This window comes from Gossypium hirsutum, chromosome D03 (assembly GCF_007990345.1).
Source record: "Gossypium hirsutum isolate 1008001.06 chromosome D03, Gossypium_hirsutum_v2.1, whole genome shotgun sequence".
Lineage (NCBI taxonomy): Eukaryota > Viridiplantae > Streptophyta > Magnoliopsida > Malvales > Malvaceae > Gossypium > Gossypium hirsutum.
In genome coordinates, this window is record NC_053439.1 from 38765617 (window position 1) to 38791238 (window position 25622).

The 25622-nt window shown below is 32.5% G+C and overlaps 1 non-coding gene across 1 annotated transcript; it reads right to left on the reverse strand.

Annotated features, from left to right (window-relative positions):
- Positions 1-11116: 11116 nt before the first annotated feature.
- LOC121215694 (small nucleolar RNA R71) lies at positions 11117-11223 on the reverse strand. Its single transcript, XR_005911670.1, has one exon. It is a non-coding gene; the product is annotated as a small nucleolar RNA R71 (small nucleolar RNA).
- Between the last annotated feature and the right edge of the window lie 14399 nt (positions 11224-25622).

Consider the following 25622-nt stretch of genomic DNA (forward strand, 5'->3'; position numbering starts at 1 on the left):
CTGATACTATACTATTTTGAAATTCAAGGACCAATTTAGAATCTTAGTAATAGTTTGCGGACATTTGGTGAATAAACCCGAAAAAGAAAACGAAAGAAAGTAAAGTAAAGAAATATAAACAAAGTAAAAAAGAGAGAAAGAAGGGACCAATTCTTATTCCATTTGTTTTGCAGCTATATATATTCCTTTAGCCTCCATTACCGTTCAATAAAAAAAGGCATGTGAAACGCTATACATAACCAGGTTGGCGATGGCGAATGAATGGAATCTAGGGGCTATGTGTGGGCATATTTGAAACCAAACTTAATCCCACATCGCTAAAATCTCATTCGACATGGTTGAAAATCAGTGAACGGGTAGCATGATTTGATGAGAATACTTAGTGCTGCTGTTCTTTCTTTTTATTATTTTATAATGCCATATCTCTTTTGGATAGTTCCTCAGGAATTTCAGAACCATGATTTGTTCCCTTAATTAACAACTAGTGGCAGATAGATAGAATCCGCAATATCCACGTTAGTCTATAATATAGGTGAATAAAATTTGATTCGATTAAAAAAATCAAATTTTAAGTTAATCGAGTCAATTCAAATAAGTAATTCTAGTTTTAAGTTCAAATCGAGTTGAACTTTACAATTCGAATAACTCGAATAATTTGAACAATAGATTGGTGTAAATACTCTTTTGGCCCCTGTCAAGTTTGAAAATGAGCAAATTGGTCTCTCTCAATAAAAAATTACAAAAGAAAATTAAAGTAATTTTCAAACATTCAAAATATTTATAAAAATTTCAAATATTTTTTTAAAAAATTATAAAAATTTAAAAAAATTAAAAATACATAGAGAAAGTTAAAAAATTAAAAAAAATTCTAAATAATAATTTTGGGACCTAAATAAGAATTAACGATTCAAGATTATCATAGTAAAATATTTCTTTCTATTTTGTTTTGAAAAAGTTGTCAAATATATATGGTTTCAAATTTATGTGTTCTAACATGAAATTAGTTATACTGTAACAAGATTTTAATTTGACATGTTTAATTTTTTTAATTTAAGTTGAACAATTTTACTCAATTCAACTCAACTTGAATTTCATTTCACCTGACTTGATTTAAAAAATTTCAAATCGAGTTAGGATGATAAAATAGGACTCGTGAACTCGAAACTTTTTCACTCGACTCAATTGAACACTCACCCCTAGTCCAGTGAACATTTAAATAAATGTACAAGGACTTACACTTGGAAATGAGTAATATAGATAGAGAGTTTTCAAAATATATATATAACATTTAGAACTATGCATAATCTCTCCTTAACTCCTTAAATATGAGGATAAATGTGTTTGAGTGCATTCGAATTCACGTCCTCATGCACTAGCAACAATATTAATACTAATCAAATTAAGATTCAGTCCGCGAGAGCTTTGAAATTGTAGCAACTCTAACTCTGATCTTCCATTTAAATTTTTGTCTCTTTTAATCTTCATTTTAGCTTTGAAGACTAAAAAAGATAAATAAAAAACTAAAATAACTTGTTTTACAAAATTGGATGATGAAAAGGAAGATTGTGTGGTGCAGAAAAAGAGTGGAAATTCAAGTTGTTTTCCATTTTCCATTTCTTTAGTTTTTTTAATCTCTTGCTTTACTTTTATTATATATAGGACAATAAAAGTGTAGATAGAAAGTAGAGGCACAGCATCGTCCTTCAATTAAATTAAAGGTAAATGGTCTATAATTAATGAAGATGTGAATGCAGGTAGAATGGAATCAATACAGAAGGATGGTTCGGTTTAACGATGAATATATTCAATATGTACTTATAAATATTGTGTATGAATGATCAAAAGGTGGGCAAGTTGACAAAGTATATAGATACCAATGGTCCAGCTGGACAAGCAGAACTATCATCACTGCTTCACCCAAGGAACAATCTTGCATTGCTTCTCTTTTATTTATTTATTCTGTGTGAGTAGCCCCGCTGAGGAATAGATCGAGTTGTATGGCTGGATTATTTGCAAGACAGAGGCACCAAACCTTGTGTAAGTCAATGCTTTAGCAAGATAGATGATTATGGAGAAAATATGTAAGAGGTCGGTCATACTTGAAGTGACGTCAAGGTCCGGTATTTATAGTCGTTCAGTTGATTAATGATTAATTGATGTAATGTCTCCTATTTATTAAAGACGGTTATCAACTCATTTTTCATACACGTCTACTAGTTGTTAGAAGCTTCTCCTTTTAGAGAGATGAATCTTTTTTAAGCCACATTATTATTAGGTTTTGTGAGCTTAAATGTAGTAATTTATCATATTTAATAAATTACTCTATTGATTACTTATATTAAATTTGTATCATAAGGATTGTTTTATGTGCTGAAAACAATGTGCTAGTTGGAAATTTAAATGAAAAGTTGTAGTTCACGGAATTATCACGGTCAAACGATTCATATTAGAATTGTTATGTTGCCCATAAATTCAAATTGAGAGATAGTTTGTTTTGGCTAGTGGAGTAGGATTGATTCTTAAGATAGAGACATAGATTTGATTATCTAGATTGATAATACATTAGACTGGACTCAAGATGAACTATTTCTAACTTCGTTTATAGATTAATTCACTTGTGCCATTCATTATGTATTTACCTTAATCTTAAATAAGTGAAAGACTATGTATGTTTGACTTGCATTTTTTGATATATTCAAAACATATTGTTTCAAAGTAGTAAGCAAAAGGTAGATAATGGAACCATAGTTCAAATAAAGAGCCAAAGGTATCTTCTTAAAGGTGTTATATGATTGGTGTAGATAAAATTTGGTCAGAGTAATAATGACTTGAATTATTTAATGGATGATCAATAATTCACATAATCATATATAAGGAAACTTTAAGAAAAATGATCAAAATTGGTAAGTAAACAAAATCTAAAAGGATTGTAGGTGCCTTACGAGGGTAATGCACAAATGATAAGATTATTGGACAAAAGTTTTTCAGATACAACTATTTGTAAATATATATTTGGGAGTTGAATCATGATACTTTAACAGTAAGTTTTGTGGTTTAGTGATAATGTAATTAATAAATGAAGAGTTGAAACTTAATCACATGTTATTTCAACTCGCAATATATATGTTCAATTGATCCCTTTGCTACCTAATTATAACTCTATAATGTTATTGTTAGAATTGAGTGACCCAAATCCTTATTAAAATAAAATACAGTGATAAAATAAAATAAAAGTAAAATCAATATAGAACTACACTTCTTTTATTTTAGAATAAGGTTTTTAAACCTTATTAAACTTTATCTATTTGATATTGATTAGAATAAAATGTTTCAATCTTACTACACTCCTATTAGAATATGGTTTTACAAGCTTATAAATAGACATAGTCTACTCCTCTTGCAATCATTCAAATTCGACATAGTGAATTATCTTCTCATCTACCCGTGGTTTTTTTCCCGAAAGGATTTCTATGTAAAAATCTGTGTGTTCTTTATTTTTTTCTTTTTTCTTTGCGATATATCATCATTATCGGCATTTTATTTTTCACAAATTGGTATCAGAGCTTTCGGGTTGTTCATCTCAATCACGATAATGACATTTTTGAAGTATGAAATTTCGTTGTTGGATCGCAACACCATATTCACGTTGTGGTAGACAAAGATACAGACAGTTCTTGCACAGATGGACTTAGAGGATGCCCTGCTAGGGATAGATAAGATGCCTTCGACATTGACAGAGGAAGAGATGAAGCGTAATGTAAGGATCGAAAGGCATTAACACAATTACATTTGCATTTGTCTAACGAAATTTTACAAGATGTGATGAAGGAGAAGACCATCGCAACATTATGGAAGAGGCTGGAACAAATATGTATGTCGAAAACTCTAACCAGCTAGTTGCATATGAAGCACCGTCTTTATGCTCATCGTTTGGAGGAAGGTGCGTCTGTGAATGAACACTTAACAATGTTTAAAAAAATTCTCTCAAACTTGGAGGCCATAGAGGTTTAATATGATAATGAAGATCTAGGGTTGATTCTACTTTGTTCGTTTCCCTCGTCTTATTCAACCTTTAGAGACACGATTTTATATAGCTGCTAGTCTCTCACAGTTGATGAGGTTTATGATTCTTTGATCTCGTATGATAAGATGAAGCATCTTGTGGTTAAACTCGATTCTCAAGGAAAGGGTCTCATTGTTCATGGGAGACAAGATCAGAATGTTGATGATGATCATGGAAGGACACAGGAACGGAATCCTTGCGGTAAATCTAAGGGTAGATCGAAGTCTTCAAACAGAGGTAAAACTTGTAAATTCTGCAAGAAGAAAGGGCACATTAAATCTGAATGCTATAAGCTGCAAAACAAGATCAAAAGGGAGGTTGCGAATCAAAAGGGAAAACAACCAAAAAAATTCAGTGAAGCTGATGTTGTATAAGATTACATCGATGGTGACGAGCAACATGTTCCATAATTGAAGAGAAATTTAATTTCGTTAAGTACTCTTGATTCAAAAGGGTATAAATACACAACTGAAAGTGGAGTTTTGAAGATTTCCAAAGGTTCCCTCATTGTGATGAAAGGGTAGAGAAAGACTGACAAGTTATATATTTTGCAAGGTTCTACTGTTACTGGTGATGCAACTGTCGCTTCCTCTTCCTTGTCAGATGATGATGTTACTAGAATTTAGCATATGCGCCTAGGGCATATGAGTGAGAATGGCATGGCAGAATTAAGCAAAAGAAGACTTCTTGATGGGTAAGGAATTTGCAAATTGAAGTTTTGTGAGCACTACATTTCTGGGTAGCAAAAGGGAGTTTGAATCACCAGAGGAATCCATAACACGAAAGGAACATTGGAGTATATCCATTCTGATCTTTGGGGGTCATCTAGAGTACCTTCGAGAGGTGGAGCTAATTATATGCTAAATTTTATTGATTATTTTTCCAGAAAAGTTTGGGCATTCTTCCTGAAGCAGAAAAACGATGTGTTTTTCGCATTTAAGTCTTGGAAAACTATGATTGAAAAATAGGTGGGAAAACAAATAAAACACCTCCGCACTGACAATGACTTAGAGTTATGTTCTGATGAGTTTAATGAATTATGCAAGTCAGAAGGGATCATGAGACACTTGACAGTTCGTCAAACTCCACAACAAAACCACGTTGCAGAACGAATGAACAAAATGATCATGAAGAAAGTTTAATGTATGTTGTTGAATGCTAGTTTACTGAAGTCGTTTTGGGCCGAAGCAGCCTCTACTACATGTTATTTGATCAACCGATCTCCATCCATTGCCATTGAGAAAAAGACTCCATAAGAGGTATGGTCTGGTAATCCTACTAATTATTCTGATTTAAATATCTTTGGGTGTCCTGCGCATTCTCATGTTGATAATGGAAAATTGGAACCGAAATCCATTAAATGTGTTTTTCTTGGTTATAAAGCTAGTGTAAATGGGTATAAGGTATGGTGTCTTGAAAATAGAAAAGTTGTGATTAGCAGAGACGCTTTTGATGAAACTGCTATGCTAGCTAACTTATCTCTTAAAGACTCTCCCAATAAAGAACGTCAAAAGAAGGTGGAGCATCAGATTAATCTATTATTTATAACAGAGTGGACTTCTCAAGCCAGTACAGAAATTCAGAATAGAGTTACTTCTTTACCATAATACTCTATTGCCAAAAACATAACTAAAAGAGAGATTAAACCTCCAAAGAAGTATGCCGAGTCTGATCTAGTTTCTTATACTTTAAATGTGGCTAAAGATATAGATGCAAACCAATAGCCATCTAATTATTCTAAGGTGGTTAACTATGAAGACTCAGAAAAGTGGATGTTTGCTATGTAAGAGGAGATAAAATCACTCTATAAAAACAAAACATGGGATCTTATGAAACTTCCTAAAGGCAAAAAGGTTGTTCGTTGTAAATGGGTGCTTAAAAAGAAAAAAAAAAGGGACTCCAGGAGTTGAAGAACCCAAATATAAAGTAAGGCTTGTTGCAAATTGTTACAGTCAAATTCCAGGAGTGGACTTCACAGATGTGTTCTCTCCAATTGTGAAGCATAGTTCGATTCGAGCTTTGCTTGATATTATGGCCAAGCATGATTCGAAGCTTGAGTAGTTAGATGTAAAAACTACATTTTTACATGGAGAACTTGAGGAAGATATTTACATAAAACAACCAAAGGGTTTTACAGTCTCAAAAAAAGAGGACTATGTTTGCTTGCTGAAAAAATCCCTTTATGGTTTGAAATAGTCACCAAGATAGTGGTACAAGAGGTTTGATTCATTTATGACTTCTCATGATTTCAAAAGAAGTATCTTTGACAGTTATGTTTATTTTAAGAAAACAGTGATGGTTCTTTTGTGTATCTACTCCTTAATGTTGATGACATGTTGATAGTAGCGAAAGATAAATGAGAGATAAGAAAGGTCAAAACCCAACTAAGTGAAGATTTTGAGATGAAAGATTTAGGACCAGCAAAAAAGATACTTGGTATAGAGATTCTCAGAAATAGAAAAGTAAGTAAATTATAACTAAGTCAGAAGGGGTAATTGAGAAATTTCCTTACAGGTTTAATATGCAGAGTGCTAAACCTGTTAGTACTCCTTTAGCAGCCCATTTCAGACTTTCATCATCTTTGTCTCCACAATCAGATGATGAGATTGAGTACAAGTCATATACTTCATATTCTGGTGCTGTAGGATCTCTCATGTATGCTATGGTTTGTTCACGTCCAAATTTATTATATGCAGTAAGTGCAGTTAGCAGATACATGATGAATCTCGGTAAAGAACACTAGAAAGCATTTCAATAGATTTTAAGATACTTACGAGGTACTACTGATGTTTGCTTACAGTTTGAAAGAGCTAGAGCTAGAGTCATTGGGTATGTTGATGCTAATTTTTCTGGAGACCTTAATAGAACAAGATCTCTCACAAGTTTTGTCTTTACAATCGGAGGTTGTGCAATCAGTGGGAAAGCCACTTTGCAAACTATAGTCGCTTTGTCTACCACTGAAGCTGAGTATATGGCAATTACTAAGGCTTATAAAGAAGACATTTGGTTGAAGGGACTCTTTAGTGAACTCAATGAAAACCTTCAAATCAGTACAGTAATTTGTGACAGTGAAAGTGTCATCTTCCTTACAAAAGAACAAATGTTTCATGAGAGAACAAAGCACATTGATGTTCGGTATCATTTTGTTCGTGATATTATTGCTTGTGGTGATATTGTTGTGAGAAAAATTAGTACTCATGAAAATCCTGCAGATATGATGACTAAGTCACTTCTCATAACCAAGTTTGAGCATTGCTTAGACTTGGTTGGTATTCATTGTTGAAGTTACAACCTTTAAGGGGTTTTATGGAATAGGTGGAGAACTTGTTCGTTGAGAGTTCGCGATAAAGAACTTGTTCATTGGGAATTTGTGTTAAGGTGGAGATTGTTAGAATTGAGTGACCCGAATCCTTATTAAAATAAAATATAGTGATAAAATAAAATAAAAGTAAAATCCATATAGAACTACACTTTTTTTATTTTAGAGTAAGGTTTTTAAACCTTATTAAACTCCATCTATTTGATATTGATTAGAATAAGGTGTTTCAAACTTACTACACTCTTATTAGAATATGGTTTTACAAACCTATAAGTAGACATAGCCTACTCCTCTTGTAATCATTCAAATTCGACATAGTGAATTATCTTCTCCTCTACCCGTGGTTTTTTTCCTGAAAGGGTTTTCACGTAAAAATCTTTGTGTTCTTTATTTTTCTTTCTCTTTTCTTTGCGACATATCATCATTATCGACATTCTATTTTTCACAGTTATACGTGTTAAATCATGAACAAATAGAAAAATAAAAAGAGAAATAAATTTTGAAAAATTAGAAATAAATTGCATTTTCTCATTTTTAAAAGAGATAATATAAAGATTAATTTAATTATTTTGAATTATTATTTAATTGGATGAATAAATTAAAAAATCAAGTTCAAAGTAAATAATTAAATTAATAGATAATCATTGTTAATTATTTCGAAGTTAAAATAATTTATAATTAAATAAATTTTATATATATTTTGATCTAGTAAAATTGATATAATTTTAACGAGATTAAAATTGAATTATGTAAAAAATTTAATTATAAAATTGACTTCAATTTAATTAATTAATTTCAGTCTTAAAATAGTGTTTCAAGTTTGATAGTTTTGATTAAATTCAAGAGGAAGGAAGCTCAGGGCTTCAGAAAGCCACCAACCACCTTGTGTCCTTATAAAATTGGGATATTGTGTTTTTTATGTTTTGAGATTTTGAAATAAGTTTAAGCTCTTCCATATGATTTCTCTATAAAATGTAATATTGGCTGAAAAGAAAAAATTGATGGATTTTGATGAATTGACGAAAACTAGAAAATTGTAAATGTCATTTTGCTCATTCGACTACAAAAAGAGAGCGTCGAAAAAACTACATTCTTAGATTTGGACTTAAAATGGAATTTATGAGACATACTAACCTCTTTTTTTACGATTCGTGTGTCCAAATCATAGATCGAAAGAGAGCATCCAAATAACTACATTCTTAGATTTGGACTTAAGATGGAATTTATGAGACATACTAACCTCTTTTTGTATGATTCGTGTGTCCAAATCATATATCTTCAATTCATTTTCTCAATAAATTTTGAATCTTATGAGTTTGAGTTCTATAGCCTAAAAATATGGTTGTTTTCATAAAGTAAGTCTAATTTTCTACTAGTAGTTCAAGATTAATTGTAAGTAAACTTCTTCAACTTATGAAATCAGATTTGAACACACCCAAGTGTACCTAATCATGGGTCAAGCCATTTGGCCCAACCCGAAGGCTTATCCAAAAAGTGGAAGGGTTTGGGTAAAAATATTGACTAGAAAATGCGCTTGGGCAAGAAATAAGGTATGCTTAGCAAATGGGCCGAGCCTCGGATAAGCTTTTGTTGGCCTGGGTTTGGCCCGACCTGACCCGAATTTGCCAAAAAAAATGGTGTTTTGCTGTTGTTTTTCACTATTATATTGCTAGTATTTTGTTGTTACTATTTGGATATTGTATAACTCTTATTTTATTGTTAATTTTGCTACTATTTTAGAGGCATTTGCTTGTTAAGTTGCACCTATCTTAGTGTTATTTAAGTATAAAGACTTTTTTTTAATTTATTTTCAATTTGTTGGAAAATATTTATTTTTAATATTTTTAGTGTAATTGATGTATTATATTTTTTAAATTTATTTTATATAAAAATAATATAAAAAATTAATACAGGTGGACCGAGCTGAGCTCGAGTTTTAGCTTTTTATCCGGGCTAGACTTGGGCAAAATTTTAGGTCCATTTACAGGTTGGGCCCAATGCCTATCAAACGAGCCTAAAATTTTGTTATGGCCCGACCCATGATCACCTCTACACTCAAGTAATGGAGTACTAATGATTTATTATTTTTAGATAGCTAAGTAGATTCTAAAATATATAAAAGAATTTAAAATTTCACTAATAATATCTTTTCCATATTTTTTTTAAAAGTGATCTTAATGTTAAAAGATAAACTTTTGAGCTTTAAGGAGTTCAAGCTCAATTTAGCATTATGCCTATTAGAGTCGAAGTTCTATTGAGCCTCTTTCTGGGCAATATTTCCTATTGCAGGTTTTGACAAAAACTTGTTGTGAAAAGAAAACAACAAAGGCAAGAGGAAAACTAGAAGTAATTTTTATTGAAAGTGTATATTTTATTGAACTAAAAACTGGTGTTTATATACGAAAAGATTCAACAACATTGACTAAAAATAGGCTACTAAAAAGATTCATAATCTTTAAAAAATCTCTAAACGTCACCAAAAAATTGAGACCAAACTAACTTGTCTAACTTGGTAAAATTGAGACCGAGATGTAAAATTGAGCCATTTTAGGAGTTTAAGCAATTTATGTCCCTAATTCAAGAGTTGGTGAACCACATCAAAATAAATAAACCATCATTTGTCACTTATTGCCTAGTTTCGTAACTTTGCGTGCTTTACAATTTAGTCCTTTTGTAATTAGTTTGTAAATTAGTGAAATTATCAACTTCATTTATGTATTGTCATACTATAACATCTAGCGAGTAATTGTTTAGACTTTTTAATTGCATGTTTGTAGCTAGAATTCACTTAATCACTGACTCCTTTGGGTTCGATCCTCAGAGTACTCCAATACCCTATTGTGCAAATTTATTACAACTGACCTATGACACTTGCAGACAGCGCACTTAGTGTCTGATAGATTGTTGTTTTGGTGTTGATTTTCCTTGTGGTTCGCGAGGACAGTGAGGGGCGGTCAAGTTGTTGGCGTTGTTGCTGGGGAGTCGATGTTAGATTAAGTGGTTTTAATGTTGTTGCATGCCTTTAGAGAGATAAGTGACCGAAGCTTGATTTATACATATGACTCTTTATTTTGTTTCTTTGTTTGTTCTTTTATTTGTAAAGTTCATTGATTCTGTTAATTTATTTTGTTTGTAGAGAGTAGTGCATGACTCAAATTTAATTGATTTTGTTAATTTCTTTTCTTTTTGCTGAGAGTAGTGTATGACTCAAACCGGTAATGGGATTGTATCATTCGAATCGAAATCGAAAAGAATCTTAACATACGCTCAAAGAGGACAAGTTCCGAGAAGAGCCCAACCTCCACTAGTAGACCCACCGTTTGACAAAGCCACTACCACTACCACCACACTAAAGTCCAATGACAGAGAGAACGTAGTGAAATTACGCCATGCCCAACCTTGATGTCATCCGAGAAAGCATTAATTGTTCGATGATTAATGCTAACAACTTTGAGACCAAACTAACAATGATTCAGATGATCCAAAGGAATCTTCAATTTTGTGGATGAATGAATGAAAACCCTAATCAACATCTTAAGCATTTCTTAACCTTCTACAATCCTTTCAAATATAACGGGGTAACCGATGACGCTATATGTCTTCAGCTATTCCCTTTCTCGTTGATTAACGATGTTTTTATGTGGTTAGATTCATAGCTGATGAACTCGATCAATACATGGGACGAGCTAGCGAGCTGATTTTTGGCCAAATATTTCCTTCTGAGCAAAACTATGAAGCTCCAAATGGATATCACTAACTTTCAACCACTTAAGGGAGAATGCTATATGAAGCGTGGGAGCACTTCAAATTGATTTTTGCGTAAGTGCCCTTATCATGGCTTGCAAGATTGGTTACAATTACAAGTTTTTATAATGGGCTTGACATTAATTTTTGATCGAGTCTTGACGGAGCGTCATGCGGGGCCATTCATGTTAAAGACTTATCCTAAGGGGTGCCAGCTCAGAGAAGATATGGTAATGAATTCATACATATGGTCGGCTGAGTGGTTCACATACCAGAATAAGTAATCGACCATGAATGCAGTCAGTAGTGAGGATAAATTCCAATATATCCTCGAGAGGTTAAACTACCTCGAAATGATTTTGGCAAAACTGCAAAACCTGAACCATCCCACTTTAACTAATCTAAATGCAGGAAATGAGGGTGAAGGCACCAATTAGGGAGGCCATAATGAGATCAATCATGTGAATGCCAACTACTTAGGGAATAGGGGGTATAATTTGTACTCCAACACCTAAAATCTAGGGTGGTGAAATTACCCAAATCTTAGATGGGTAGGGAACCAAGGGGATCCCTCTAACCAAGAAGTACTTAGCTTCAACCCACATAGGTCTAATGCCTTATACCAACCTCTACAACCATTTAGGGTAGCCCAAGAGCCCAACAAAAACTGTATCTATAATGGCGACCCTCCAATACCCATTCATGTAAGTAAACTTGAGGAAGGCTTGCATTCAGTGTAAGTGGAAGTGTGCCTAATGCAAGGAAAATTAGACCAAATTGTCCAAATGTTGCAAAACAAAGCTTCCTCAAATATACTGAGTAATACAAAACCAAACTCGAAGAGGGAGGGGAAGGAGTATGCCAAAGCCATTACCCTTAGGTTTAGGGTGGTAATAAAAGATCTGATGAGATTGTTAAGTGGGGATGAGGTAAAGAAGGACACAAACACCCACACTCTTAGTGTTGGAAATGGAGTGGACGAAAGAATTGAGCAAGAGAACGACCCAAAATTGAGCCAAATACTTATTCCTTTCCCTACTCATTTAGAGGAAATGAAAGAGAAAGATAACAAATAATTTCTCAAATTCCTCAACATATTCAAAGAACTGAATGTTAAACCCCCATTGCTAGGGTTATTAGAAAAAATGCCAGAATATGTTTAGTTATTAGGGAGGTTATGTCTCGAAAGAAGAATATTAGTTGTGGGGAACAAATCCCCCTAAATGTCGAGTACAATGTTGTCATGTCGAGAAAAGTCCCCATGAAATTAAAATACCCGTAGAGCTTTACTATACCTATTAAAATAGGATGGGTGAATTTTGGGAAACCCTATGTGATCTTGGGGTTAACATTAACATTATACCTCTTTCCATTTACTAGAGGTTAGGTTTAGGGGACCTTAAAGAGACTTCGGTGACATTACACCTGGTCGATCGATCACTAGCCCATCCAAAAAGAGTCATCGAGAATGTGTTAATGAGGGTCTGACAATTTATTCCTCCTGTCGACTTTGTAGTGCTTAATTTTTACGAGGATGTCGAGATACCAGTCTTACTTGGAAGGTCATTTTTAGCAACTTTGAGAGCTACCATTAACATAGTTAGAGGAGAGTTGACCATGGATATCGATGGGGAGGTCAAGGTTTTTAAGTTTGTTGAGCCCAAATTAAATTCCAAAGAGAAATCTATATGTTCGGGGTATGATTTTCGAATGATTAATGTTGTTACTTATGTTACTAACACTGAAGCTTGTCTAGAATGGTGTGCTTTTGCAGGGACACAGACAAAGTTGAAAGGCTTTCGAGTGAGAGAAAAGTAGCCGATGTGAGGTGATTGGCACATCACCTAACCTGGCATTAAAGATCAAGGTATGTGCAAGTGTTGGGAACAATATGCAAGCATCACTACGAGGGCGTAACCTATCATCCGAAAACTCAATTTTAATTTGTCGATTGTGACAATCTAAACTTAATTTGTAAATAATTAAATGATTTGAGCATGGACTCCATTTATTTTTTGTGGTTAGATTCGGTTTAAATTCATGGATGTTTTGATTTTGAACTTAGTAGGATATATTTTGTGTGATTGTAAGTTAAAAATGAGAATTTTGAAATTTTTTGGGGTTTCATACAGGGGTATCATGATATCCAAGGGGGATATTACAATAAACTGGACAATTTTAAGGGGAGGCCGAAAACAATGGTTTTTTTACACAAATAGGGTGAAAAAAAAATCTACTGAAATAGGGTGTCAGAAAAAGTATTTACCAAAATGGGTTACTTTTTTTATTGGAGCCTATTAGATAAGCGCCAATGAATAAAAAAATAATAAATTTTTTTTGAATAAAATATTTTTTTATATTTTTTAATAATTTTTTTAAAAAAATACGGGTCAAAATACGGTCAACGGGTCGAGTCGGGTCGGGTGGCGCCTACAGGTAGGCACCTATCAGGTAGGCGCCAATGAAGGTGCTTCACAGAGAGGCGCCAATGAAGGTGCCTCATAGAGAGGCGCCAATGAATATTGTAATTTTGTATGAATATTGTAATTATTTTATAATTAAATTTGTATTTATAGTTTTGGATTAGTATTTTGTATGAATATTGTAATTTTTTGTATGAATATTGTAATTTTGTATGAATATTGTAATATTATAATTTTGTATGAATATTGTAATTTTGTAATTTTGTATGAATATTGTAATGTCGGGATATATTGTAATATTGTAATTTTTTGCATGAATATTGTAATTATTTTATAATTAAATTTGTATTTATAGTTTTGGATTAGTATTTTGTATGAATATTGTAATTTTTTGTATGAATATTGTAGTTTTGTATGAATATTGTAATTATTTTATAATTAATTTGTTAGTAATTTAGGATTATGTTATAAATTTTTGTGCATGTTTATAAGATATCCAAAGGGAACAAATGGTGGCTTATAACTCAAAAGATCAAACAGTAATAGTCTCAACTCATGTTACTTTCCTTGAAGAAAGTTACATGAGTGACTTCAAACCTCAAAGTAAAGAGGTACTCAAGAAACTTTTGAGAAATATACAAAACCTTAATGAAATGGTTCCAGAACCAACTCCTAATAGTAAACCTGCAGACGATCAGCAACATAGGGCGCTTCATTGTAGCAAAAGGGTCTTTGGTAGGCCTGAGTTCTTTCAGTCTGGCGAAAGTGTTTTTAACACTTAGTCTGCTGAACAGAAAGATGATGACCCACTCACATATGATGAAGCAATGCAGAGTGCTGATTCCAAGCTCTGGGAAATAGCTATGAAAGTTGAGATGGACTTTATGTATTCCAACTCAGTGTAGGAACTTGTATGTCTACAAAACTCAGGAATGATATCCAAATTTTTCTCCCTTTCCCTGTACAGATTACAACTTCTATGTCTAAAGTGCTGCAAATATTCTTTCAAATACTTGCTTGTGTCAACCTGTTATAATCCAATCTAATTAATATTTTTAAAATTAAATTAGATCTAATAACATGTTACACAATCATCTATGTCTCGAGCTTGCATGCATGCATCAAAAATAATCACAAATCGAATGAAATAGTATCCTACTCAAAATCAAAACAAGGGCATTAAAGTTAATAAAAATTCACCTATAGTAATTCCAAACCAAAGAAAATTAGCTCATGGGTTGAACATTCGAATCCATAACAAAACCATTCAACATCATTATTTAAATTCACGAATCACAGGTTCAAATCAGAAAATGAAGGCAAAACTGCAGGAAGCTTTCGCTACTCCAGCTCTCACTTTAATAATGAGATTTGATGCAAAACCCAAGGCAGATTTCACTTACCTTTCCTTGTGTCTGTAATTCTTCTACTTCGTAAGCTTCTACCCTCACCCACTCTTTCTCTAAGATTTCACAAGAATCTAATGTAAAGAGATTAAAAATTGTTTTTCTCTCCTTTTTTCTTTTTTCGTAATCCCCGATCTGTTTTTCTCTTTTCTTTCTTCCTTATTGAGTAGGTCCCTCCCTCTCAACACATACCTTTTTCTTCCTCTTTTAAAGGGTGGTTTATCTGGTATAAGTACAGTTAATTGAGAGTGACGTGGACTGAGTGCTGCGTCATCTTCCTGAAATTGCCATGGCCTTTGTGTTGTCAATCTAACCAACATTTTGTTATGGAAATATTTCACTTCATTCATTTTCCTATCTTTTTTCTCTTCTCTTCTTTATCCTACACCTGCTACCAACCACAAACAACACATTTCTTCCCCAATAATAGTAGTAACAAATAATAACATGTATAGCACAATCCAAGATTTGTTATGTAATGTTATAAAAATGTAAACATATTTACTTGATTACAAACAATTAATTCAATCTGCATATTACTATCCATTACAATGGCTCTCAATTACAAGATTTTACAAATGGGTGTCAAGACAACGTTTTTGAACAACTATCTTGAAAAGAGAATCTACATGAAGCAACCCACCAGATATATAGCTAAAGGAAACAAGCATAAATTTGCAGACTGCTTAGATCCACATATAGACTTAAACAAGCATCCCGATCATGGAATCAAAGATTTGATCAAGCGATCAAAAATTTTGGATTTGAGCAAAGCATAGATGAACTTTGCAGTTACAAACATTTAGAGGATAGAAAGATGGTCGTTCTCGTTTTATATGTCGATGACATTCTACTCATTAGAAATGTTGTAAGGACATTCTTATCGGTTAAACTATGGTTAACCCAATAGTTTGGCATGAAGGACTTAGGATAAGCTAATTTTATTCTAGGTATTCGAATCCTAAAGGATCAAAAGAACAAAGTGATAACATTGTATCAAGATTCATAAATAGACAAGATATTGGAACGTTATGCAATGACCGATTCAAAAAAGGGAAATCAACCCTCTATATCGAGATTTCATCTCTCTTTAGAGGACAGTCCTGGAACAGTTGAAAGGTTGAGAATTCGTAGAATCCCGAAGAAGAGGATAGCGATGGGTGTTCGATTACTTGTGGAGGCTTGGAGGGTGTGTCTTCTAATAAGGATAACATATCGAATTCGTTTAGGGTTTGACATGTTGTTCCACTTGAGGAATATCTCTAAAGATTGCATCAAACCAAGAATGGAAAGTTGTTGAAATTGGCTTGTGTGTCGCGCCATAGGGAAGGCATGGCGCGACACGACGTGAGTTCATGCCCTTATGTTTGCTTTAAAGTGTGTATATCGTGCCATAGAATGTGTATGGCATGACACAACCTCTCCTGCACTTCTTCCACACATCTTGAAGTCCTCAAGTTGTCCATACTTGACCCCAAATTGCTTCTAACTCCTTCGTTACTCCCGAAAACCTATTTTCTTCCATACTTGTATAAATCCAACCTAAAATGGAGCCCAGATGAACTGTAACACCCCTAACTTGTATCCGTCGCCGAAACCGGGTTATGGAGCATTACCGGACATATCGGATAACTTATAACTAAATAACAGACATAGCATACTTTAATCATTTTCATTTCATATTTGTATAAATTATGTCATTTTAGTTCCATTTCATACTTATAACCAATTTAAACATCATTCTACAACCGTAATCACAAAACTCTTATACTTAACCTATACATCACCTAGGTACATGCCACATTATCAAAAGAAAGGTACATCACTAAAATTTATCTGAGGTCGAGATTACTTTGGATGCTGGACCGGACACTGGCTTTCTACTAACCTGCGCACAGAAACAACCGTATGCTGAGTATGAGAATACTCAATGGTATTACCATAATTCAAATTTATAACATTAATCAATAAATTATATATATTTAATTTATGTATATAATTATTCATTAATAATCTCATATTTTAAATCAACTTGATAATTAAAAACAATAAGCAATATTTATTTCACTATCTCAATTCCATTGAATTTTTCACATCTCATTCCAATAGTTCATTTCAATTCATATACAATTCATTCAATTATTCACTATATTCAATATCAATTCTATTGTAATTTGTACTCACTAATATCATATAATAAAAATTTACTCTTAATCACTTCATGAACTTTGGGTTCATATATTCAAATCTCATATCTCGATTTCCAATTCACATATCAATTCACAATTTCACTGTCTCATTTCTTTCCATAGCTCAATCAATCACACTTATTCAAAATTTCTAATTTCAATTATTTACCCCTATTAACAAGACTTGGAGCTTGATGGATACACGGATCCAACCAAACACACTAGAATATCCAACCTAACACACCCGGAATAATATAAATCCTCCTTAACGTACCAGTATATCATATCCTCCCAAACACACCCATATTCCTAGACATCTTAAGTTCGCTTAAAGAAGTTGATCTTCCACAATGTGAATCTTACTTTGAAGGTAAGATAACTAAGCGATCTTTTAATGAAAAAGGAACAAGGGTTGGAAAACCCCTAGAACTTATGCACACTGACGTTTACAGCATTAAAACTCTTGGAGTGAAGCCTCCAATAGTACCCCATTCCTATGTGCATGACTCTAATAGCATGTGATCCCCGCTTTCAGCAACATCTAGCTTGATCCCTCCTCTAAGTCTTCGATCAACCTCACAAATCATATGATCATTACGCAAACTCCGATAAGTCCAAATGAAATTAGTGAATTCCTTTATTACACCATAATTAAATCCTATCACACGAGGGTAACATATGTAAAGTAAACTATGTTGGGTCTGGTGCCCTAAGTGTAGTATTTTCGTCAATATACACTTGTAATTTTTAAATGGATTGGTTAATAAAACAAATTCATTGATTATGATTAACATATTTTGTATTATTATCCTCAAATGGTTTTTGCACGCAAAGCAAAATAGAAGAAAATGTTACTTATTGGTTGTTTATTGTTTAACTAATACTAAAAGGTATTATTAAATGAACCTAAACATATATTATTAAATAAACCTAAACATGTCCTTAGTCTAATAAAAAATAAGCAAACTGATTGAAAGAATAATACGTCATCTATCAAGTCTAATACGAGAGATGTCTTAGGCATCAGAATGGATGACTCCTAGAAGATAGAGACATAGATGTGATTGACTGGACTGATAGTACATCGAACAGGACCCAAGTAGAATAGATCTTGAATTTTTTATGGATTTAATCACTTTTGATGTTCATAGTGTGGCATACCTAAATCCTGAGTGTATGGTAGACTATGTATACATGACTCATACACTTTGATGTAAGTAAAAGCCTGAGTTCAAATATATAATGAGTTGAAAGCTCGTGTGGGTGTACGACTTTTGTAGTATGTAGCGCCATTCACAATAGTGGAATTAATATCCCAAAATATGGGTAAATAATATCCTCTCATTGGCATTACATAGTTGATGAAAAGTAAACGTGGCCACGAATCGTCTATCTTTATGATGGATGACTTGATCACTATTTAATAATGATTGATTTTTCATGAAGAAAGATGTAATTGTTACCATGAGATAAAATAGGATCATATTGGGAGAACGGATATTATCCCAAAGAGATCAAAGATACCCTATGAGGGTAACACACTTATGACAAGATCATTAGACGAGCACTGAGTAGTTGCTTTCGTAATGGTATGTCATTGAAGAGAGCTCAGTCACGATACTATAGTGGAATGACTTCGTGACTAAATGAATTTATAATTAATAGGTGAAAATCTGGAACTTATTTATAAATCATTTGAGCCTCAACTACATATGTCCAATCGGTCCCTCTATTAGCTCATTGAAACCAGAAATAAATTGTGTGCTTGAATAAAAATTAACGAAATGAATAAAAAAAAAGAGAAATGGGAAACATTCAGGAATGATTATGGTTGTATACGAAATGGAGAAATGGAATCATTTGAAAATGAATGTAGGTTTCCAAAAATAGAAATAGAAATAAAAATGAAAATGGAAAGTTGCAATCCTATATAGGATTACTTAAAAATGATGAAAGAATAAGTTTAGATTTTGGACTATTTTGAAGCCTAAAAATAAAAATAAATCATTTGGTCATAGTGAAGATGTTGGGTTGTGAAATATTAAACATATTTTCTCGAATTTTTACTAGGGCAAAATTGTCAAAATTTTATAAAGGGTAAAATCTTTAAAATTTTGTCAGGGTAAAATAGGGATGAGAAATTTTTTTTATATATATGAATATTAAATTTTGTTTTAGGAAATAGAAAAATTGAATCAATTTGAATCACATTACATAGTACTGGTCAAAAAAGGCTTAGGAAATACTCGTAATTGGACCCGATGTGAGAGAGGCCTAAAACCCATCATATAACATGAAGGGGGCAAAAACCCTAGTTGAAATACAAGGGTGGGACATTCACCCCTCTCCTGCTCTACGTAGGATGTTATTTTTCTATTTAAAATAAACCTCTACAACTCTAAAAGGGTTCTCTACCTTCTCTTCCTATAAATAGATGGCATCCGTAGAGCTATTTACACAATTTTTGAGAGATTGTTATTCTGCCAAAAAATAGAGAGAATTTATTCTCAACTTTTAAATATATTTTTCAGAATAACAATTTTACTGGTTTTTATTAAAGAAGAGAAATTTTCTTTTTACTGGTTTCTATTAAAGAAGAGAAATTTTCTTTTTCACCTCAAAAGGAAAATTTTTTCTAGATCTGTGTTTTGATTCAATTGGTTCGAGCTCACACTCGAATCAGTTCGTGATACGAGAATAGCGAAGAAGATCATTTATTTAAAAGCCAAAAAATATGAAGGATCCACTTAATCCAGGATTTTGGTTAAGGTTTATTGCTATAAATATCACAAATCGAGTCGGTTTTCAAAATTTTAATTTTTCGCTATGTAAGAAAATTATTTTCAAATCAAGATTTTTCCAACAAACTAAACATAAAAATATTCCATGCTTGCTCATGTTTATTGTTGAACATCAGGGTGGCGGACTCCACCCAATCCTCCGAGCTTCATGGCTCTCTTTCAATACCTTCCTCTGGTCACTCTCCACCCGACCATATTTCAATTACTCTGCTCGATCAGCAAAACCCATCTTTACTTCTCATATTTTCTTCATTTCATACACCCCGCATGCAAGGTATTCGTTGTCCTCTATCTTACTTGGGAGTACACCCATCTACCATCTTGTACCTCTGTGGTAGCGCTCTTTTATTTTTCGCCCAAAGGTCCTTAAGTCATACCTTTCTTGGCAAACTCTCATGGTGGATCCAGTCCTTAGCAGACTCCCTCTTTATATACACTAGTCTCAAAGGTCCTATTGACATTTTCGTATTATGTTGACCTTCAATAGGCCTCACCATCCTAGTAAACCCATTCTTATTCCATCCCACTGGTAACAATGGCGGTATTACTTCCAGTAATCCGTCTTATGCACAAGACTAACTTGAGACCTTACTTGTCCCATTAATGAACAATTGACTTATCGTCCTATAGCTATACGAGCCTATCATCTCACTTGCTCATTGTCTCCTTATGGGCTTTCATTGTGGTGATGTACCCGAAATGGACTTTCCTCAAAGAGGAATAGTCTTGGCAGACATTCTGTCTCCTCTTACCTTTCAATACTTAGGCCGGCTCTCATACGACCTATCTTTCTCTAACTCTTATTAGGTCATTGCCCATGCCTTTTTGAATTTCATGTCTATCTCCATTGTTTTCATTACTTTTGGTGGATTCCTCAAGATCCGCTTGCCAATACTTACACTTTCTTTTAACTCTTCTTCCACCTACGTGGCTTCTCATACTTGGCGCACTGGCCACATACCCCTCACTTGAGGTCCTGGTTAACTTTATAGATTGTCGTAGCCCAACTATGGTCTTATACCCTTTTTTCTTGTTTCTCTTGTCCCAACAGACTTACCTCATGTTTATTGTCCTGACGGACTTTATCTTCTATTTATTGTCCCGGCAGACTTTGTCTTGTGTTTACTATCCCTACAGACTTTATCCCATGTTTACTATCTTGACAGACTTTATCTCGTGTTTACTGTCCCAACAAACTTTATCTCGTGTTTACTGTCTCTACGAATTATCTATGTGAATGTCATGGAGTCTTCTATCCATGGTCTTACATCAATTCACCATCTTGGCGTTTTATCACATGATGTCATGAAGTTTTTCATCCATAGTCTTACTTATTATACCTAACTGCCATAGCATCTTTATTAATGGTCTTACATTGTATACCTTATATCTTATATCGTGTACCATGCTGCCATGGCATCTTTCATCCATGGTCTTACACTACATAACTCATACCAAACTATCATAGCGTCCTTTATCTATTATCTTACGCCATATACTGTCGTCACAGTGTCGCCCGAAGAACTAGTCGATATCACCATCGTGGTAAATACTATTCTATAATACAGATTTCTTGAATCCTCCTCCCATTACCGCTTTTACTCCACCTAACCTTAATGCTTAAACAACACAGTGTTCCCTCCGTAAGGCACAGAGCTTCGCCTGAGACAGTACCTAATAAGGTCACTTCTTATTATCATCTTAACTTCATTTATCATTTTAAGGTTTTCCCTACAGTCATGCAATGCATGCACATATCATCATTTTTCATGTTTAAGCAACCATGGCATGCTTAGACAACATAAATCATAACATCCATGATGTTTTAAGAACTCACTTAAAACTTCATCACTTCCACAGCTTAGCTTCTTCGAATGCTAGAGCTTCCACTTTCCTAACAACTAAGAATTTACAACCAAAACCCACTGGTTAAACTTGCACTTTATCTTAAAAACCTAAACTTTAATAACATGCAAAACCCTTAAAATAGTTCTGAATATTCATAGCTTTATTTCCTTAACTTTAATATACCTAAAAGGGTTAAAAACCTTACCAAGTTGCTAGTTTCTTTATTTTTCCACCTCTATTCTCACGAAGTCTACTCCATGCAAAACCTTCTATGGTTGTTCCTTTTTTGAGCTACTGAAGAAGATGAAGAGGAGAAAATGAAGCTGAGTCGAGAAGAAAATCATATATGGAAAACCATTTCCCAGCTATTTATAGCTCTTCCTGCTCTATTGTTGGCCTTATGAGTATCGTCCATTGCCAGTTATTATATATCCTTCTAAAGAATCGGTTGGTTCCGTTCTAACCAAACCAGGCTTGGTTCTCAACTATGTTTAATTCAGTTTCTAGCTTTCTTTTTTCTTCCAATAGAGGCCGTGAGCTTGCGGTCTCTTTCAGTTTAGTCCTTTAATTATCCTTAATTACAAGTTTATTAGAAACTAGGTGTTACATAAAATCTATGATGAATGTGCACATAATGTCCTATGGAGGTCAACTAATTAAATAGGGCCCATTTGATTCACTTGAACTGGCCCAATTCATGAAACACATAGATAAACCCATCTACTTGAAGCATTGATATCCTAGTGAAACACTCCAATAAAACTAGAGTTATCATGATTAACGTAAATTCTAAGAGATAAGATTGTATAGAGTTTAAATCCCTTAAAACTCTCATATTGTAGATAGATACTAATATCAGTTGTTGATGTAGTTCAATTTGTATCGTCGAATCTAAGGGAGCTAAACTATAAATAAAGGTTTTTCCCTTATTTGTAATACTTAGTTGTAAACCTTCAAAGTAATAGAATACTTTTAAGAGCATTTACTCAAACAATTTATGTACGCTATTTTCTTGTAGCTTTTTTGTTCGTTCATGGTTTTTTTTCTCTTTCGAGTTTGCTTCCGCTTTGTTTTTTAAGCTTCAGAGAATTTCTGCGAGAATTCTTATGTTTCGAGAGTAAAGCTAACTTAGGTAGACTTGAACCCAAGAAATCAACTAAGGTCGCGCGGTTTGTCAAACTAAAGTTCTAACCTCGTGATATATGCATGTAGAAACTACATATTTAGAATATAAATAATGAAATGTGTAATACCCAATTTTAGCCCGGGCTCACAAAAAAAAAACCCAAAGTAATATCATTTGGCCCTATCGGAATTGCCCATTACTTGAAAAGGTTGAAGGTCCATCTACAAGCTTATGGAAACATAATCTTCAGGGATATGCAATCTTAGATATGATATACAATCTTAGATATAATATATAATCTTAGATATGATATGCAATTTTAGATATGATATATAATCTTAGATATGATATGCAATCTTAGAAGATATGATTTTGTAATCTTAGAGATTTAATTTGTAGATACCCTTTAATCTCAGCCGTTGATGTAATTGATCTGCACCGTTGGATTTGGGGAGGCTCAACTATAAATAGAGGCCTCTCTCTTCATTGTAAAAGAAAAAGGAGGAATAAAAAAAGAGAACGATTGTCAGTTTTTTAAAGGTGGCTTACTATTTTTTTCTTTCGATTATTTTTTACTTATTTACAATTTTAAAAAAGGGAGAAGGTGATACCACTGCGAATTTTATTTATTTATTTTTATTTAGCCCCTCTGCCTTTTAATGTTTTTGTAATTAAGTTTTTTTTTTATTTTTAAATCTACCCCTTTATTTATTTTCGATTTCAATTCGATCCTTGATTGGACGACGCTGTTTAGGGAAATAAGGAAAATTTCCCTTCCGGTCCCTCCATGTAATATGCGCGTTCAATTTGGTCCTTCAGTTTCCATTTATGTATAGATTTGCTCAGAGTTTTTATTTACAGTTCAAATTAGTCTTTTTCATTTTCTTTATTTTTTATTAATTAGTTTTTTTATTCTTTTTTTATATTTAATTATTTTTTAAAAAATATATATGTATATATATTTTTCATATACGCATATTTATTTTTTGTAGTATAATATAATTTTTTTTTATATGTAATTATTTTTTTATCTATATGTATATATTTATTTTAGTATACATATGTATGTACACATATTAATATTTTTAACTAATTTTTATATATATGAACATATTTATTTTTTTTAAAAATGCAAATATATATTTTTATATACTTTATAATTTTTTTTCCTTTATTTTCATAAATGCATCATGTATGTATAAGTTTCATAGCCCAAGATTTCATATGTAAATTATGTGTATGACTTTTAATTTCAATGCATATATACTATGTGCCTTTTATTCTTTATATTTTGTTTATTTTCTTCATTCGATTATTAATTCATGTTTTCGTTTATATGTTAAAATTCATTTTTTTTATTTTGATCATTCATTTGATATTTTGTATGTGATTATTTTTTATTATGTATATTGATTCTATTTATTCATTTATTTATATTATTTCTACGACGCTGTAATATTTATTATTGCATGGTATATTTAATGTAGCATCACATCATTTTTTACTCGATTTCAAACTTTTCAAAATTGAGATAGTGCTTGTATTTAGGATTTTCAAGGAAATTGAGCCCTAACGTATTGGGTTCCGATTTTCTTCGTTAAATCTAACAATCGAGCATTTTTCTTTAATTTAAAAATAAGAACTTATTATTGGGAATTCAACACGTTGTGTCCTAACGTATTGGATGTGACGCATTGATTTCTCGAAATGAATATTTTTAAAAAAATAATAAAGGAAATATTCCGAGTTTGGGATTCTAAAGGAATTGTGCCCTAACGTATTGGGCCGCGATTTCTTAAATCTTGAATAAATGGATATTCTTTTAAATTTTTATTGCACTAGTATTTTGCCCTAATTCATTTTTGGGGAAAATTAGAATGTCGTGCCCTAACGTATTGGGTGTGGTATTTTCTTTCTCTAAAATGATAAGGGTCTTAATACGTAACGTTTTAAGTTTTTTACTAAGGATTACGTTTTTCAAATTTTCGACATTAAGACATTAATTATTTAACTAGGTACCAATTTTTGGGCGTAATGAGGGTGCTAATCCTTCCTCATACGTAATCGACTCCCGGACCCGTTTTTCTAAAACTCGTAGACTAAAGCTATTTTTAGGTGATCCAATCACACCTTAATAAAAGATTGGTGGCGAGTCCCAATTTTCATTTTTTAAAGTCGACAACCTAAAAATTTTGTTTTTCAAAAGATAGTTTCGACAAAATGTATAGTAATAATACATGAAATATGCAAGATATTAAAATCAAAACTAGATTAAATTGTAAGTAAAATTAAATTTAAACACATAAATACTACATATTAAAAATATTAAATAAATGCAATTATTAAATTTTCATATAAAATAGCTTTTATTCAAATGTTAAAAAAAATTATATACTAAATGATTTTTTTGTAATTCTTGAAAAGTTTTTTTATACTTTTAAAAAAAATTTAAGAATAACTTTTTATGCCAACACTTTCTTATCAAGCCATGTCAACATTTTTTTATAAATTTACAATTTTAATTACCAAATTGATGTAAAAAATTTAATATAAAATAATTTAGTAAAATACTAATAAGTATTGGGTGCAGTGATAAGGCACATTATATTCCTAGGAGGCAAATGGAGTTCGAAATTTGGAGACATTATTATTGTGAGCGACAATCACAAACCCTGAACATGAACCATAAAACGACATGAAAAG